Source organism: Apium graveolens, chromosome 5 (assembly GCF_009905375.1).
Source record: "Apium graveolens cultivar Ventura chromosome 5, ASM990537v1, whole genome shotgun sequence".
Taxonomy (NCBI): domain Eukaryota; kingdom Viridiplantae; phylum Streptophyta; class Magnoliopsida; order Apiales; family Apiaceae; genus Apium; species Apium graveolens.
In genome coordinates this window covers 107,238,325-107,258,737 of record NC_133651.1, presented here as the reverse complement: position 1 = coordinate 107,258,737, position 20,413 = coordinate 107,238,325, and the positions used below count along the sequence as shown (strand labels likewise).

General features: G+C 36.1%; 1 long non-coding RNA gene and 1 other non-coding gene across 4 annotated transcripts; one reads left to right on the top strand and one right to left on the bottom strand.

The window, feature by feature from the left end:
- Nucleotides 1-3,573: 3,573 nt before the first annotated feature.
- Nucleotides 3,574-6,446, bottom strand: LOC141724353 (uncharacterized). Of its 3 annotated transcripts, XR_012576613.1 has the most exons (5): nucleotides 6,310-6,446; nucleotides 5,389-6,172; nucleotides 4,189-4,230; nucleotides 3,977-4,056; nucleotides 3,574-3,905 (listed from the first exon to the last, which is right to left on the bottom strand). It is a non-coding gene; the product is annotated as an uncharacterized LOC141724353 (long non-coding RNA). The 3 variants fall into 3 exon arrangements; XR_012576612.1 differs by having other exon boundaries at nucleotides 5,389-6,439; XR_012576614.1 differs by lacking the exon at nucleotides 4,189-4,230 and having other exon boundaries at nucleotides 5,389-6,439.
- A 7,629-nt stretch (nucleotides 6,447-14,075) lies between these two features.
- Nucleotides 14,076-14,182, top strand: LOC141663410 (small nucleolar RNA R71). The gene has a single exon (XR_012551482.1). It is a non-coding gene; the product is annotated as a small nucleolar RNA R71 (small nucleolar RNA).
- Nucleotides 14,183-20,413: the final 6,231 nt, after the last annotated feature.

The window sequence follows — 20,413 nt, the reverse complement described above, 5'->3', positions numbered from 1 at the left end:
TTTTGATTACGAAGAACAAAATATAATTATAGTATTTTCTCTGTAAAAACTCTGTAAATACTGTTTGCAAATGATTTCTTGTACAAAATAAAATACGGTGAAGGCTTTTTATAATTACGAAAAATTAGTATCCCGTTGGATCATTCCCGATACAAAATGGTACGTTTATTTATAAAAACTGATCCAAACGGTACCGGTTTTCGGGATAATTATCCAAATTAGTACAATTTGTACTGCGGTCTTGGTCTCAGCGCTTGGTTGCACGTATTACGAGGTGATAATTGTAATAGTTTAATAAAAAGATCTCGTTTATCAAAAATACGAGTTTTATTGATTTACCGAAATGAATAATGTATCAAAAATATTGTGCCGGGACACGAACAGGAGAAACCGTACGCCGGATCGAAAAAGTCGAAACATGGAAAATGCTCGGAATATTGCAATTAGGTTAGGAAAGAGTTTTCAGAAGAGTTTCGGGTTATAAAAACGTAAAAACTGATGACGTCGGTAGGTTCCCGATTATATAAAATAGTTTTTAAATGCTTGGAAATTTTTTTATAAAATCCATATATTTTCTATAAAATCATAAATCAACATAAAAATAAATAGGAAGATATGACAATTATCTATGTTTTATTTTGAACATATAAAAATTAAAATACTCAATTAATATTATTTTAAACATCCAAACACATATATCACTTAACAAATAATTCACATAATAGATACTGAACATACATAATAATTATTTATTAGCAAAAATAATTACACGATATATCCCAGATATTACATCCTTCCCCCTTAAAAGGATTCTGTCCTCAGAATCTCCTAAGAAAACAAATGAGGGTACTTTTCTCTCATATCACTTTCTAGCTCCCAGGTTGACTCTTCAACCCTTGGGTTTCTCCACAATACTCTTACTAACTTTACTACTTTATTTCTTAACACTTTCTCTCTTTCTTCTAGAATCTCTGTCGGACTCTCTACATACAACAAATCTGCTTGAAGCTCTATTGGCTCATATTCTATTACATGCCTGGAGTCTGGATTATACTTCTTAAGCATCGATACGTGAAAAACATTGTGAATGTGCTCCATGTGCGGAGGTAACACCAACTCGTAAGCTACTTTGCCAACACATTTTAAAATCTCAAAAGGTCCAACGTATCTTGGGCTCAGTTTTCCTTTCTTCCCAAATCTCGGCAATCCCTTCCACGGTGATACTTTCAGTAATACCAAATTTCCTTCTTTGAATTCCATATCTTTCCTTAATTGATCTGCATACTTCCTTTGACGGTGTTGTGCTGCTATCAATCTCTTCTGGATAACTTCAACAACTTCCTTCATCTGCTGCACCAATTCAGGTCCCAGTATTTTGCGTTTTCCTACTTCGCCCCAATATACAGGAGATCGACATTTACGTCCATAAAGAGCTTCATAGGGTGGCATCCCAATATTGGCATGATAACTGTTATTGTAAGCAAATTCTACCAGGGGTAAATGCTCGTCCCAACTTCCTTTGAAATCAATAGCACAAACACGTAGCATGTCTTCGATTGTCTGGATCGTTCTTTCACTCTGGTCGTCCATCTGTGGATGGTAAGCCGTACTCATATTCAGTCTCATTCCCAAACATTCTTGAAAACTCTTCCAAAATCTTGAATTAAATCTTGGATCTCGATCGGATACGATAGACACAGGAACTCCATGACAAACTACGATTTCCTTAAAGTACATATGGACTAACTTGTTTAGTGAAAATCTTTCATTTATAAGCAGAAAATGAGCTGACTTGGTAAGTCTATCCACTATAACCCAAATGGCATCATAATTAACTTTTGTCCTTGGTAATCCAACTATGAAATCCATGGCAATATGCTCCCACTTCCACTTTGGAATCTCCAATGGCTGTAACAATCCACTTGGTCTCTGATGCTCTACTTTAACTCTCTGACATGTGTAATATCTGCTAACCCATTCCGCAATCTCCCTCTTCATATCTGGCCACCAATAATTTTCCTTTAAATCTCTGTACATCTTGGTACTTCCTGGATGGATTGAATACCTTGAATTATGAGCTTCCTGTAAAATTTTATTTTTCAACTCCGTCACTGGTGGAATCCAAATTCTAGAAGAAAACCTAATAATACCTTGATCATCCTTTTGCGTGCACAATTCTTCGCCTACCAAATGATTAATGTCCTGATTCATTATCTCTGCTTGATACTTTCTTATCTTTTCTAACAACTCCGGCTGGAAAGTCATACTATACACTTTTGCTTCATCAGGCTTGCAAACTCTAATTTCCAATTCCAGTTTCTGAAATTCCTTATATATCTCTTTGAGTACTGATAACACATTCAACTTTTCTTTCCGACTTAACGCGTCCGCCACAACGTTTGCTTTATCGGGATGATAGTTAATCGTGCAGTCGTAATCCTTGATTAACTCTAACCATCTCCTTTGTCTCATATTAAGCTCCTTCTGCGTGAATATGTACTTCAAGCTTTTGTGATCCGTATAAATCTCACATTTTTCTCCATATAGATAATGTCTCCAAATCTTCAAAGCGAATACTATAGCTGCTAACTCCAAATCATGGGTATGATACTTTTGCTCGTGTGGTTTCAATTGCTTTGACGCATACGCAATAACCTTATCGTGCTGCATCAGAACGCATCCGAGTCCCTTATGAGAAGCATCACTATAGATTACAAAATTCCCTTGATCATCTGGAAGTGACAAAACTAGTGCCGTAATTAATCTTCACTTCAATTCCTGAAAACTTTCTTCGCATTTATCATTCCATATAAACTTTTCATTCTTCCGTGTAAGCTTCGTCAATGGTGTTGCAATCCTTAAGAAATTTTAAATGAATCGACGATAATATCCCGCTAATCCCAAGAAACTTCTTACCTCTGTTGATGTTCTCGGTCTTTCCCAATTTGTAATTGCTTCAATCTTCACTGGGTCCACTTTGATCCCTTAATTACTGACTATGTGTCCTAAGAACTGAACTTCCTGTAGCCAAAACTCACATTTCGAGAATTTAGCATATAACTTCTTTTTCCTTAAAATCTCCAAAGTTGTTCTTAAATGTTCTGCATGATCCTCTTCTGTTTTTTAATAAATAAAAATATCGTTTATAAACACATACTAGTACAGAACCAGCCATTAGCGTCTGTTATAAAAGGTTATTTACGTCTGTTTATAACAGACGCGTATGGAGGAGTCGTATCAGCTAAAGAGTATATGTGGCTGTTGGGAAACAGACGCATATAGTTTTTTGCGTCTGTTTGCGTCTGTTAGAAACAGACGCATAAAACATAAAACTGCCGCATAAAATATGAACTTTTGCATCTGTTTCTTTTAACAGATGCAAAAAATCAATTTACATCTGCTCGTAACAGAAGTATAAAGCCAAAGAACAGACGCAAAATAGTCCCTTTATATGTCCATTATACTATAACAGACGCAAAAGGTTTTTTTTAATAATTATTCTGTATTTTCAGCCATATTTTTACCTGGCTCCTCCTTTTCACTATATATTTAAAGACATCTAGAATAGGAACATCCAAATTAAAAAGTAATTTCTTAATAACTCAATATCCAATTATTCAACATTCTACTCATTTAACAATAAATAGGAATAGTCTACATTTGATATGTTAGATGAAAATAACAACTGCTAAAAACTAAAAATGCTAAAAATGCTGCTAGCCAAATTTCAACTCCATTATAGAAAGATCAGCAAACCCGCCAACATTCAGTGTCACCTCGGCCTTGAGTTTGATGGAGGAGCCAAAGTAGTGAAAACTATCGGTCAAATGCTCCTACTTAATGTGAAAAGAGACAGAATCCAAAGGAAGTTGAAGATTTGTTTACTCCAATCATGGTACCAAAACCTAATATGCAAAAATGAGGAAATTCGAGAGAGATATTATAGTCAAATAACAGGCCAGTATGCAAGGAGTACCTGCAGCACACCCACTGACTTTAACAATAGATATTCCGTTCTCACAAGAAACCCCCCTTAATGCAGCCGCAACACGGATTCTACATAAGTTATCCAACAAATTATTAATAACAATACCAAAATAGGTTAGCTTTCATAAGAATTATAATCACCAGATGCAGTTATTAAACTAAATGCAGTTGAGCAGAACTCACTGAAAAAACAACAACTACCTCTTTTCAGATTCTTAGCAGCAGCACTGCTACCCTCTGGTTCTGAGATTACAAATGGAACTTCAGATCCCCCAACAACATGTTATAATATCTATATAATTGCAAGTTCCTTGTACTTAAATAGGTAATTGCAAGTTCTTTGTACCTTAAATTGGTAAATTTATTTAGTTCAATGGTTTTTAAATCAGACAAATGAACTTCAATTTCAAGATCCTTGTAATTGTTAGCACAAAATAAAGGAACAAAGTTACTTATTATACCCATGCTTACTAGAAGTTGCATTGCTTTCATTTGTTAAAATTTTCAAAATTTTAAAATTAACAAGGTAATTCAACCAAACACATGCACCACACTCTCCAAGGCATTATAAACTTAGTTCCATGATAGTTCAGTTTACCATCGTACCCATAAAACTGACTATACAAAAAAGACCTAAATGTACTTAAAAGACAAACAAATTGAAAGATTATAACAAAAAAATGGACTGGCCAACTGAACTATCCAGCAAAGACCTCTCTACCTCTACTGATTATCACAAGAACCTCCTTTCTCCCGGTCTGCCTCAAATTGCACAAACTGTCTTTTACAAAATTTTCACTATATTTTCATAAATAAATTTCTAAAATTCAAATCCATGACTTGCATCTGTACACTTAAACATCACGCCTAACCAGACTGGTATGGCTACTTACTACAACTTGTTTTCCCATAGCTCCACAAGCACAGTGAAAACATTACAAGGGTTAAGATAACAAATTCCAGGTCTGTTAATTTTTGAAGAGAAGCATTACAACACATTTTCCCATGGCTTTGGAAACTGTAGAGTACCTCATCCTCTTGTATCAATTACAAGGAAATAAAGGACTCCTAGACATTATGTATACACTATACAGTATAAAGCCTTTTGAATCTTGTACTATACGAAGATGATCCTGTGCACTAATGTTTATGCTGTTTTTTATATCATGTAAATTTCTCGACACCTTAAAGTATCTGAAAAGATATTCATTTGGTTCTCTGTTCAGGGAATCAACTGTAATACTTATTAAAAATAATTATGAAAGTAGAATATTTTATTTTATTTATTTAATACATTAGTCAAAAAAGTAGAATATTTAAGAACCTTAGGAACCAATACATATTAACAGAGAAGCAGACTGAAATAAAAGAGCTGATCATTAAACAAAAAAATGGAGATACCTGCAATTTAAACAGAACATGGAGAAAAAGAGCTGAGAAACAGAGTGAAATAAAAGGAGGGACAGATCTTGTTCCTCAATAACGGACTGAAAACCTGCAGTTATCAGTTGAGTTGTATTATGTATGACTAGCTGATCGCCTAACACATAAAGTCTGATATGATTATTCTTACTTCCACCAAAGATATATTTTCATTATGATTTATGCATACAAAAAATACTGAGAAGCCAAAATTTTAAAATACCGTGAGTAACCTAAAAGGGTTCAAAATCCGTGAACATCAGAGTCAACCTGCAATGAAAATGAGAAACTCTGGAACTGAACTTAAGAAAATTACCTCTAAGAAAAACAACACCACGTCGAAACTCATAAACGAGGCATTGACAACTAATGTGAGTCTTCCTGCAACTTGTATTGTCTTCATTTCAATGATTTATATTTTCTAAAATCCTTTGAAAAATGTAGTACGCCACACCAGCATGTTCAAAGTATAGTACACATTAGGACGGTGACACACACTGAACAAAAAAAGGGAACTTAATTATTTGGATCTCAAGGACACTACACCAGCACTACAATTCTTTGCTGCACAAGGGTCGGATGATTCTAAAATTCTCATGGAAGGTGAGACAAAGGTACTTTAAATAATTGTTAATCCAGTATTAGTAGTTGAAAATTAGTAAACTTAAACTTACTGAGTTACTGGTGATACCTCTATGTAACGTCTATAGAGATGTGTACTCCAACGTTAAACTCTTTTTTCCTTTCCTGACCAGCCTTGTCACTTGGGAAAAACACAAATTTTGAAATATCATGCATCGCCTTAAAAGGTATATCAGATACTGAAAATGCCTAATTAAAGAAGTCAAGTAGAATTAGAACCACAATTGAATAAGCCCTAATTGAACTTGAAGGAGCAACCTTAATTCGATCTATTAGAAATCCTAATGAAGAACCCTAATTTGATCGGTGAGAGACCCTAATGAAGAATCGCCTAGTTTGAGAGAGAGAGAGAATGACAGAGACAGAGAATGTGTAAATGAGAGAGTAGTTTTTTTTCTTTTGAATTAAATTTAATCAAATACGCGGTCCTTTTCTAAAGTTAAACACGCGGTCTTTTTTCCCCTTTTTCAGAGTTATAGATTTCGAAAATCAGGAGTATTCGGTTGATGTACCGATTTACAATTTATCGGACAATTTTTAAAAAAATCGGATAATTTATCGGCGATTTATCAGAAATCGGTCAAATCGGACAAATATTTTTGATCGATTTTTTAGTGATTTATCGGCGATTTTTGAAAAATCAACCGATTTTTATAACAGAGCCCTTTTTACAAAATTCTGAGCATGTTTTACTCTATTTATTTCGAAAAAATAATTAATTTTTTTAACTTTTTTGTTGAATAAATGAGAATGACAAACATAAAATTAATGAATATAAATTTATTTATTAAGGAAGATTTTAAAAAAAAACATTATTTATATACTAATTTTTAAAATCCAGTATATAAATGTGAACTTTTTTATTTTTTTAAAAAAAAATCACATTTATATACTTACATTTAAAATTAATTAGGAAGAAACATTTAGCATTCCAAATTTCTGAAAAATATTATAAGACAAATGGAATTTTGTTTACTTGTCATGTGTTTGAAAATTTTATTTTTATAATTTTCTTGCATTAATTTGTTTTAGATATTAAAAATATTTTAATTTATAATTATAATTAAATCGTATTATAATCATCTAATTTTAAAAAAGTAATTAAATATTTTTTTATTTTATTAATTTTTATGTAAAATATTAATTTATCTCTAATTTTTTACTAAAATTATATTTTTGGTAACAATCTTATACGTCTGTTGGAGTGGGACAGACGCATATAACAATCTCATATACGTCTGTTGGAATAAAACAGACGCATATAACAATCTTATATACGTCTGTCGGAGGTAAACAGACGCATATAACAGACTTATACGTCTGTTAAAGTAGCACAGACACATTTAATATTTTGACAGACAAATAAAATATTCTTATACGTCTGTTGTAATAGGACAGACATATAAACATGCCATCTTCCTACATATGCGTATGTTGAAACGTCAATAGACGTATAAAATGACTTTATGCATCTTTTTTATCTTAAACGGACGCAAATAAGGAGACGCATATGGCAGTTTTTGTACTAGTGACAATAACAAACTTGTCCAAGTATTCCTTGAAAATTTTGTTCATCAGGTCCATAAACGCTGCCGGGGCATTGGTCAATCCAAAAGACATCACTAAAAATTCATAATGTCCATACCTTGTCCTGAAAGTTGTCTTCGGTATATCTTCTGGCTTAATCTTTAGTTGATGATATCCCGATCTCAAATCGATCTTGGAGAAGTGCTTGGCTCCTTTCAACTGGTCAAACAAATCATCAATTCTAGGTAACGGATACTTGTTCTTGATTGTAAGCTTGTTGAGCTCCCGATAGTCGATGCACAGTCTCATACTTCCATCCTTTTTCTTGACAAATAGTACCGGTGCACCCCACGGAGATATACTGGGTCTGATTACTCCTTTCTCTAACAACTCTTGCAATTGCTTTGCTAGCTCTTTCATCTCAACGGGCGCCATTCTGTACGGGGCCTTGGATACTGGTTCTGTTCCAGGTGCTAAGTCGATCACAAACTCAATTTCTCTGTCTGGAGGAAGTCCTGGTAACTCATCGGGAAACACGTCTGGAAATTTATTGACTACTGGAATATCTTCAAGTTTTGCTGGCTCCTGCCTTTTATCAATCACATAAGCAACGAAATGCTCGCATCCTTGTCGTAGTAACTTCTTGGCTTGAATCATCGTTAAGAATTTCTTACTTTCTTCTGGCCCTTAAATGTGATTATCCTTTCGTCTAGCGTCTTCACCATTACCTTCTTATTTTGACAATCTATCTGGGCATCGTGCTTAGATAACCAATCCATTCCTAAGATAACGTCAAATTCTACTAACTTAAATTGTATCAAATTTACACAAAACTTACTACCAGAAATCTCAATCTCATAATTCCCACAAACTTGATTAACAGAGACACGCTCTTGATTTGATAATTCCACATTCATTATTTCATTTAAATACTCAACTGGACATTTTAATTTACTAACAAAATCTTGAGAAATAAACGATTGAGTTGCTCCCGAATCTATCAACACTTTGGCACATAAAGAATTCACATTAAGCGTACCTGCCACAACATAAGTATCCTGGATAGCGTCCTTCACAAACATATCGAAAACTCTAGCCCTTGGAGTCTTATTCACCGCTGGGGTAGATCCCATAATTCTCAATGCATTACTGACTGGGGCTGGTGTCTTGCAATTCCTGGCTATATGTCATGGCTTTCCACATTTAAAGCACGTAAATCCAATAGCTGGAACCATAACCGCTGGATTTCGGATAGGCTGATCCTTGTTTGATGGTTCTCTTGCTGGCTGATTTCGACACACCCTCGAATAGTGCCCTTTCTGATTACGCGTGAAACAAACTATATTCAACTTGTTACAGACTCCTTCATGTTTCTTTCCATATACCTGACAATCTGGAAAAGTTAGCCTTAACTGATTCGGCTGATTCACGTTGATTGGACGGTTGCCTTGACCTCTATCACCTACATTCTGTTTGTTGACATTAAAATTTCTCCCCGGCTGAAATCTGCCCTTCTTAGAATTTGGAAACTTTCCTGGTTGTTGTTAGGGCTAAAACATGCGCTAAAATTCACGCAAGTATACGCGTTCGCAAGTAGTATAAGATATAAATCAGATTCATTCCCACAGAGACTGGTTTAGATTAAGTTCAATTTCTGCACCTATGCAACAATGTATGGTTATCGCTCAATGCTAAGATAAATAACAAATTGGGTTTTGATTAAACTAAGAGATTATACTAAATAACATTAACTAAGAGAATTGAGGTTGAATTAATATATATGACAAACATGGGATTCTAACTTCATTAAATACTTCATTCAATAGCCTTTTCATTCTTAACCTTAGCATGTGAGGGTGATGACTAATCAGATAACACAAAACTGATAAACGCCAACTTTCGTTGCACGAGCACCATTCTACCAGACATCCACAAAAGAGATAGAAGCTGAATATGCACCAATTATATTGAGACCCTATATGTCTATAGAATTTGACAACATAACGGTTTAAGCATAAGTTATCTATCTTGATTACATAGGGCAAGTAAAACGATTAGAGTTACCCACTAATCATGCATACAATACATGAACCTATGCTAGAATGACAAGTTCTAAACCTCTATATTCATTGTCGCTTCAATAGAGATTAACACGCTATCTTATATGTTAGCTACGCACATAAAATGAATAAGCACAACCAATACTAGGATATCATGCAATCACCACACACCAAGATATCAAAACAATTAACGATTGAAATCCATAAGTAAATCCACTAGAATCCCACGCTAACGATTAGTTCATAATCAAACTCATCGTCTCCATGGGTTCTAATGAAAGCATGGTATAAAACAAGGTCTTAATAAATTTAATAATAATTAAAGTACGAATAAACGAGATCTAGGTTCAACAAGAACGAAAATGAGCATCCAAAGTTGTCAAAGAATCAAAAGTTGAAAACAAGATCTTCTTTTTCGGAATTGTTCTGTGCTTCTAGGTCTTCTCCTTGGTATCCCAATCTTCCCGGATGATGAAAACCCTTTTTTTTAAGTATATATACACCCCTAGTGGACCTGGACCCTTAAAATCGTCAAATTCCATTCAAAAAAGGCTTTTTGAGTGAAATCAGCGATCAGCCGCGCCTCAGGCGGCCGCCTTAGCTCTCCGGGCGGGCACCTCAGCTCCTAAGCGGCCGCCCCACATCCCGGGCGAGCGCCTGGAGCCTGTCTGGAAAAAATTCTGATGAATCTTGTTTTGGCCATAACTTGAGTTCTACTCGTCAGAATTAGGCGATTCAACTGCCCACGCGAAGGTAACGAGATTCTCTACAACTTGACAATGGCCTTGGCTTCCAATTCTGATCACTTTTCATCATATTTTCTTTAAAATCTCCTTTCTTCATTTAATTGATACCTGAAATGCAATAACACAAAAATACATCAAAATACCAACAACTTGAGTCCAAAACACCAATTTAAGCTTGTAATGAAGCGTTCCAAGTTGATATAAAATACACTTATCACACCCCCAAACTTCAATCGATGCTTGTCCTCAAGCATAAATAGACTCCAAACTATAAAATAAACCTAATACATGAATGCAACTACGTGAATGCAACTAAATGATAATGGAATCGATCCCTTCAGAATAACCATAACCAAATGAATAAGCCAATGCCTCTAAGAATGCAATGACTTAAAACATAGCTCGAATAAATCCCACAAACCAACTCACAAACCAGAAATGTGCGTGTATGGAATGCTTAACAGATATCTCTCGATACTAGATCAATAACCATAACTTATCTATCATCGAAACAATCAAAAGTTTATAAACAGAATAGACAATAAACGCATTATGACTCACAACACCTCCTTTCTACTAGAGTTATACAAGGATTCACACTATTATTGAACATATAAAAAAGATGCTTATTTGACTGTGCAATGAATGAGGTCCCAAAAGACTTATGCAATAATACCCATGTAGCGAGCGTTAGGTTAGCGGATCCCAGATTATAAAAGCCTTAGGTCACTAGGCACAAAGTCCCCTAGAACTTAATAACTCGAGTATTAAAGAGCTCACTCTTGATCAATTATTCATAAATGCATACCTTTTTTTCTCTTTTTTTTCTCTTTTTTTTCTTTTTTTTTTCTTTTTTTTTTCTTTTTTTTTCTTTTTTTTTCTTTTCTGAATGAGTGTGTTTCGCTCCATCTCATTCAACCCTAGACTACTCATAAAAATATGAGCCGGCTACTAGCCATTTGATGCCTAGCCTTACAACAACTAGCAATGAAATCCAAGTTTTTCTCCAGATAAAAAAATCAGTGTTTTTACGTCATTACGAGAATATCACAAATTCTAAATATAACCAAATGATTAAATCTCAACAACAAACAAGTATGATCATGATCTAGATCAAAAGCAACCCTATAAGACTTTGTGAAAATATTTGTTTCTGGCATGCAAATCAATTCATTAGGACTTAAACATCCGTCTATTCGTCATCACCACACTCAAATCAACATCAACTTATCAAATATCATAGTTCATCTTAAGGGATCATGCTAAATATGCATGCAAATGCAACTATATGAAATCACATAAAAACAAACAAATATGTCCTAAATGAACAATCATGCAAAAATATGAATGAACTACAATTAAACATGCAATATGAATCTATATGGACACACACACTACTAATCCTTACATTCTCACTCCCAAACTTAAAATTTTAAATGTCCTCATTGAAGGTAATAATAAGGATTTCAGGCATACCTAGTTAGCAGAAGAGTCACCCTCATCGGGTGGAGGATCAGGTGGCCAATCAACCTCGCCACCAGTGTCTCGAACAACAGTACCCAAAGCCTTTGTCAAATCTTCAGCAAAACGATGGTGAATGTCGTACATGGCCTCCATACGCCTAATTACTCACCTGTAATGCTCATCACCAACACCAGTCCTATCAACTACCTGCCACACATGAGAAGAACTCTCTGTAGGCACTGGAGGATCCGTTCGGATACCCTCTACATCATCAAAGATATATCCCAACCCCTTGTCAGGGGGTGCACCTAAGAATGAATAACTCAAGTGATCTGGCAGTGGGTGAAGCTCAAGTATGGAAACATCTTCAATAGACGGCTCGAGACGCTCTTGAGAAATTTTTAGCTCTGCTAACCCAAGAGAATCGAATGGCATATCTAACTTCCTCTTCCACGGAGGTGCATTCAAAACCTGCAATTGTTCTGCTCCCTCCTTGTCATCAATAACTGATTTCCCCTTTAAGGATCTCTCTAAGGTCTCTGACTTTAGCAATTGCTCAAGCTCTGAATTTACAACAGAGTCTACTCACTCTACTTTAAAGCACTCCTCTTTAGCCGTGGGTAACTTTATTTCCTGGAATACATTAAATGTGACCTTTTGATTGTAAACCTTCATCGAAAGCTCTCCTTTTTTGACATCGATCACAGTTCGACCTGTAGCCAAGAATGGTGTTCCCAAGATAATGGGAATCTTCTTATCTTCCTCGAAATTAAGAATTACAAAGTCAGCAGGAAAGATGAGTTTATCCACCTTGACCAAGACATCCTCCACTATACCTCATGGATAAGCGATGAAACGGTCAGCTAGTTGCAATGACAAGTATGTTGGTTTCGGATCAGGTAATCCCAACTTCTTAAAGATAGATAAGGGCATCAGATCGATGCTAGCTCCCAAATCACATAAACATTTATTGAACGACAAGTTTCCGATGGTGCAAGGAATAGTGAAGCTTCTAGGATCTTTAAGCTTCGGAGGCAACTTCTGTTGCAGCACAGCATTGCATTCCTTCGTGAGAGCAACGGTCTCTAAGTCATCGAGCTTCACTTTCTGAGAGAGAATACCTTTCATAAACCTCACATAGCTAGGCATCTGTTCAAGAGCTTCCGTGAAAGGTATGTTGATATGAAGTTTCTTGAACACCTCCAAAAACTTCTCAAACTGTTTATCCAGTTTTTTCTTCTGCAGCCTCTTAGGAAAAGGAGGTGGAGGATAGATCTATTTCTCCCCTGTATTACCCTCAAAAGGAGTGTGTTCTACAGTAGTCTTCCTTGGTTCCACCTCTACTTCATTCTGCACTTCTTCTTCAGCCACAACTGCATTTTTTGAAACTTGAGATTTTTCAGGCTCTTCGTCTTGCTGAATTTGGGGGCTTGCGACCTTTCCAGACCTCAAGGTGATGGCGTTCACCTGTTCTTCAACTTCCCTCTTGACTGGATTGACTTCTGTAGCACTAGGAAGCGTTCCTGATGGTTGATTCAATAAGGCGTTAGCAATTTGCCCTATTTGGTTCTCCAAATTCTGGATAGAAACAGCCTGGCTTTGGCATATAAGAGCCTGGTTTTTGCACATAAGCCGCAATTCCTCCAATTCAGATTTTTTATTCGAAGATAGATATACACCATGACTTTGTTGTTTTGGTGTAATTTGTTGCTGAAAACCAGGAGGGTTGAATAGCTTATTTCCAAACTTCTGGAACGGCTGTTGCATCGCATTCTAATTGTTGCTCCAGCTGAAGTTAGGATGATTCCAGTTGTCAGGATGATAAGTGTCTGGAACTGGTTTCTGCGATCTCTGAAAGTTGCTCATAAACTGAGCTGAGTCAATAGATATAGCACATTACTCTGTCACATGCGGACCTGCACATAGCTCACAAACACTAATTATCTGCTTAACATCATAGTTAGCCAGAGAATCGATCTTCATAGACAATGCCTTTAGTTGAGCAGTGATAGCCGTAGCTGTATCCACTTCAAGAACTCCTGCTACCTTGCCCTGTGGACATCTCTGGGTTGGATACTGATATTCATTAGCAGCCATCAGTTCAATTAGATCATAAACTTCCTTATAGCTCTTTGCCCATAATGTTCCGCCTGCTGCTGCATCGAGCATGGGTCTGGACTGTGCTCCCAACCCATTGTAAAAACAAGTGATGATCATCCAATCAGGCATTCCATGATGAGGACACTTCCTAAGCATCTCGTTGTAGTGCTCCCAAGCTTCATATAAAGATTCTCCTGATTGCTGCGCAAATTGAGTAAGAGCATTCCTGATTGCAGTTGTCTTCGCCATAGGGAAGAATTTAGTAAGAAACTTCTGAGCAAGATCTTCCCAAGTAGTAATCGAACCAGCTGGTAGAGAGTGTAACCAGCTCTTAGCCTTGTCCCTCAGAGAGGATGGGAACAGTCTCAGCTTCACAGCATCTTCAGAAACACCGTTGAACTTGAAGGTATCGCAGATCTCAATGAAATCCCTAATGTGCATATTGGGATCTTTAGTTGGAGAACCCCCAAACTGGATTGAATTCTGCACCCATTGAATTATGCCAGGCTTGATCTCAAAGGTATTAGCTGTGATAGCTGGCCTGACAATGCTATATTGAATGTCATTGATCTTGGGTTGAGAAAAATCCATCAAGGCTTTCGTTCGTGCTGTTGGATCTCCCATTGTACTGAGTACCTGAAACACAAATAAATAAACTGTGAGAGTAAAAGAGTCCAAGTCAGTGAACTTTAACGACCACTGATGACAAGCACATAAACTAAAAATTAACACCGAGTCCCCGGCAGCGGCGCCAAAAACTTGTTAGGGCGAAAACACACGCTAAAATTCACGCAAGTATACGCGTTCCCAAGTAGTATAAGATATAAATCAGATTCGTTCCCACAGAGACAGGTTTAGGTTAAGTTCAATTTATGCACATATGCAACAATGTATGGTTATCGCTCAATGCTAAGATAAATAACAAATTGGGTTTTGATTAAACTAAGAGATTATACTAAATAACATTAACTAAGAGAATTGAGGTTGAATTAATATATATGACAAACATGGGATTCTAACTTCATTAAATACTTCATTCAATAGCCTTTTCATTCTTAACCTTAGCATGTGATGGTGATGACACTAATCAGATAACACGAAACTGATAAACGCCAACTTTCGTTGCCCGAGCACCATTCTACCAGACATCCACAAAAGAGATAGAAGCTAAATAGGCACCAATTATATTAAGACCCTATATGTCTATTAAATTTGACAACATAACGGTTTCAGCATAAGTTATCTATCTTGATTACATAGGGCAAGTAAAACGATTAGAGTTACCCACTAATCATGCATACAATACATGAACTAATGCTAGCATGACAAGTTCTAAACCTCTATATTCACTGTCGCTTCAATAGAGATTAACACGCTATCTTATATGTTAGCTACACACATAAGACGAATAAGCACAACCAATACTAGGATATCATACAATCACCACACACCAAGATATCAAAATAATTAACTATTGAAATCCATAAGTAAATCCACTAGAATCCCACGATAATGATTAGTTCATAATCAAACTCATCGTTACCATGGGTTCCAATGAAAGCATGGTATAAAACAAGGTCTTAATAAACTGAATAATAATTAAAGTACGAATAAATGAGATCTAGGTTCAACAAGAAAGAAAACGAGCATCCAAAGTTATAACTAATTTAAAGAATCACAAGTTGAAAACAAGATCTTCTTTTTCAGAGTTGTTCTGTACTTCTAGGTCTTCTCCTTGGTATCCCAATCTTCCCGAATGATGAAAACCCTCTTTTTTAAGTATATATACGCCCCTAGTGGACCTGGACCCTTAAAATCGTCAAATTCCACTCAAAAAAGGCTTTTTCAGCAAAATCATCGACCAGCCGCGCCTCAGGCAGCCGCCTCAGCTCTCCGGGCGGGCGCCTCAGCTCCCAAGCGGCCGCCCCACATCCCGGGCGGGCGCCTGGAGCCTGTCTGGAAAAAATTCTGATGAATCTTATTTTGGCCATAAGTTGAGTTCTACTCGTCAGAATTAGGTGATTCAACTGCCCACGCGAAGCTAATGAGATTCTCTACAACTTGAAAATGGCATTGGCTTCCAATTCTGATTACTTTTCATCATATTTCCTTTAAAAGATCCTTTCTTTATTTAACGGATACCTGAAATGCAATAACACAAAAACACATCAAAATACCAATAACTTGAGTCCAAAACACCAATTTAAGCTTATAATGAAGCATTCCAAGTGGATATAAAATCCACTTGTCAGTTGTGACTGACCTTCATTCCCTTCAAACTTTCTTTTCTTACTTTCCTTTTCCTTCTGTGACATCCCGCTCTCTGTTTCTGTAATCATGGCCTTTTGTACAACTCCTGCATAGGTATCCAATTCAAATATGGCTACTTTCCCTCTAATCCATGGCTTCAGACCTTGCTGGAATCTCTTAGCCTTCTTCCTGTCAGTATCTATATATGACGGCACATACCTTGACAACTCCTCAAACTTACTCTCATAATCAGCTACCGACATATTTCCTTGCTTTAACTCTAAAAACTTCAGCTCCATTTGATCCTGAACAAACTGGGGAAATTTTTTTTCTAAAAACAATTCCCTAAACCTCTCCCAAGTAATAACATTTATACCTTCCAATGTCTTCACCGTCTTCCACCAATAGGTGGCCTCATTCTTCAAATAATAACTTGCAAACTCCACCTTCTGTTCATCCTTCACTTTAACTAAAGCAAATGACTTCTCTATTTCCTTTAACCAAACATTTGCTTCAATCGGATCTAGGGAACCCTTGAATTCTGGTGGGTTTACTGCTTGAAAAGTTTTGAAAGTTACCTGGGGATTGGTTTGTCTTTGTTGTTGTTGAGTCAACTAAATTGTTTGTTGAGCCAAGATTTGGAGAATCTGGGCTATTGCTGGGTCTATGGGCCCTGGGTTTCCATTATGGTTAATATCATCTTGGTTGTTATTGTTGTTGTTGGTTTCTTCATTTTGGGTGTTGGTGCGGATATTTCTTCTGGGAGGCATTTTCTGTAAAGAATCAAACAACTTATTTAGCTTTTAAATCAAATCCTTTACATAAAAGTAAAGTTTTGTAAAATAGAAATATCTCTTTTTTGAAAACAGTTGTAACATTTCAACTAAGTAAATTGCATGCTTCTTTACAGAATATAAACAGTTAAGGAAACAGGGTACATGGTATCAAAGGGGTATAACTGGTGCAATAAATAAGGTAAAGTAAAACAGGTGCAGTAAAGTAAATGACAATGCTGGAAAGGAAAAGGTACTAATATATATAGATCAAAAGTTTTAGATAGTACAAGCGTAAAGACGCTTCAAAAGAAAAGCAAAAGGGTACAACAAACCTACTCACTAGTCAGCAGTTCTAGTCTATAAATACAACCCAAAAGTTTACTGATACATACTACACACTACTGTACATACTAAACAACCACAACAACACGTATCAGCATCTCCATCTCTGTGCCTCTGGCTCATGGCAAGTCTGGACCTCCAATCTCCTCAAGCTCTTCCAGAACCCACTTAGCCCACTCCAAAAGAAAATCAGGGGTGATATTCTCATGAGTAGCCACAATAATCCTCACAGCAGCTGCTCTCCGAGACACCCGGAGCCTCTCTCTGAGTCGCTTCTCACCACTCCCAACCACTCTGGTACGCATGATATGTAATAACTCCTAAATCTGACCCTGTAGGAATCGCTGCTCCATAAGGCAAGCCTCGAATTGATGAAATGGGACATGATAGGAAGAGAATTGAAAAGGTACACCTATAACTGAGTAACCAGTAAGACCTGAATCAGCAGGTGGGTGTCCTCTGATAGATGGCCTCATGCCCGGGGGTGGAATAACCTGCAGTGGTACGGGCTGTAACACAGGTGAAGGTAAAATAGCCAACACTGGTGGAACAACAAGACGTGCATCTGAAGATGGTACTCTAACTGAGGGCTCTGAGTGATCAGTTGATATGGGGATGAAAGAGTCGACCATCGTTGCGATCTAAAATCATATCGCAATATAAGAATCTCGAACCACGACACGAAATATATTAATACCTGTTATACCATTGCACTCATCCTCTCGACGTTCTATCTTTCTATTTCCTTACTTATAATCCTAACCCTCTATCCATTCCCGTCAACCTAGGCTTGTGTCAGTGACTTATAACCTGTAGCTCTGATACCAAACCTGTGGCACCCTCCAAACCCGGGTCAGAAGTTTGGGGTCCACACACACACCTTATTTATAACCTCTTATAACAATAATAAAGATAATAATAATATGCAGTGACCCTACTTACCAACTACCACAGACTGTAACAGGTTAAAGTATGTACACAAGCCACATACACACACTTATGTTACAAACGTACAAATCCCAACTATTCAAACTCAAATCTGAATACTAAACATTAATACAAACTTTTACAAACTTAAACTATCTTAAAAGCTGTCAGCTGGTTTAACTCGATCAACCTGGACCCCTAGCTCTCGCACTGTATTGGGGATTATCGCTACCAACTGGTTCCTTCTTAACTGGAAAAGAACATAAACAACATCGCACAAATGAGCTAACTAGCTCAGCAAGTCACAATGACAAGACTGAGAATAATGATCATCAAGTGAAAAGGGTTATGATATCAAGTAAACAATGAATTATGATTTAGAATTGGATACTATATTTTATTTTAAAATCCAAGATTAGGCTGTTGATCAGTCCCGCACTACCCCCGAGCAAAGCACACAACACTGCTCTAATTACTGGATCCAAGGCACACATTGGCCTAACTTGACCACTAATCTGGTTTGACCATGAATCTGGTTCATAATTTTATAAAAACAATCCAATTCTAACATAATAATAGAATAAACAATGTAAAGCAATAAACAAAATCATAAACAACATTGGATGTTCGATAATGAAATGGTTTCAATCTTCACAAAAGATCCATATGGCAATTTCAAAGCTTGGCTGTTAGGTAATGAAATAATTAGATAACAAAGGAATCCATGTTTCAAGGTTACAAGGATTTGGTCTTTCAAATCATATGGTACAATGGTTTGAAAATGCAAGTAATTCGATTCAGTGTTTGGTATTTAGTTTGTATGTATTTGTGGAGTAGTATCGTATATTTTTGGTTCGTATTTGGGTATACAACAATCAATGGTTTAGAAAGAATAAGGTTTACGGCTCAAGATCAATAGCTGGAATCAGGGTTAGGGTTCAGTGCTTCAAAGCACTTGTAATATAGAAGAGGACTGTCAATCAACTACAATATATCTCGAGAAAGTTCAGAACACTTGCCTGGTACTAGCTTGCTATACTATACTAACTTTCAATCACAACTGTCTTACTCCTCGGCTATCTATTTCCCTTTCCTACGCCTTGCCTCTTCTGCTCACATAACATAAGTATCTATCAATACTCAACTCATACGATTCTATTCGGTATACACTTCTATCTACCCTTCGTTTTACCCAAATCTGATTAACGGATTGAAAGTTACGCAATAAACAAGTAAAAACCGAACATATAGATCGACAGTCAAACAACAAGTCACATATAGCACATAACACGTCAAATAATCAATGACATATCATTTGTAAAGGAGTCTCGGGTCGTAAACAGACTTTCGGGTATTTAAAATGATTTTTAATATATTTTTCGGAATTAAAACGAGTCGTCTAGATAAATTTTAAAGCAATAAACAGGTTTCGGTTGGCCAAGTCTGGGTTCAAAATAATTTTATAATAATTATCGAGCCTTGGAAACAATTTAAAATAATATTTTAAAGCTCGAAACTATTTTTTGAAAATTTTTAAATCATTTTTAAATAATTAAATCCAATTAAATAATCAAATAAAATCATTTAATAAATAATTAAACTAATTTATCAATTAATATTTAAATTAATTGATCAATTAATCAATTAATTATTAATTAAAATTAATTAATTATGTAATTTAGATTTATTTTTGAATTAAAAACAAAATTTGGAATTAAAATAAATGTTTTTTGGAATTTAAAATAATTAAAACTATTTTTAAAATCATTTTATAAAAAGAAATCCTATTTTTGAAAATAAATAAAACAGAAATCAAAATTTTTTTAGTTTTTAAAAGGTCAGGGACTAAATTGTAAGTTTCTTAAAACTAGGGGGACTAGACAGCAATTTTGCCGTCTTCCCCATTCCACTTCGCCGGCGGACGGCCGGGAAGCCATTAACGACGACCCGCCGCCGCACAAGCTCACCGGAATCACGCTCCACAGCCCGGAACCACCCCAAACTGTGCAGATTTATTCCGTTTACTGCTAGCAACTATATCATGCAATCATATCTCACAAAACGTTAGTAACTTGGCCGGATTTTGGCCGAAAAACGAAGAACACCGGCGAACTTTCCAAACTCAACCACGGTCACTACAAGCAACGTCGATTAGCAAGGTATATATGAT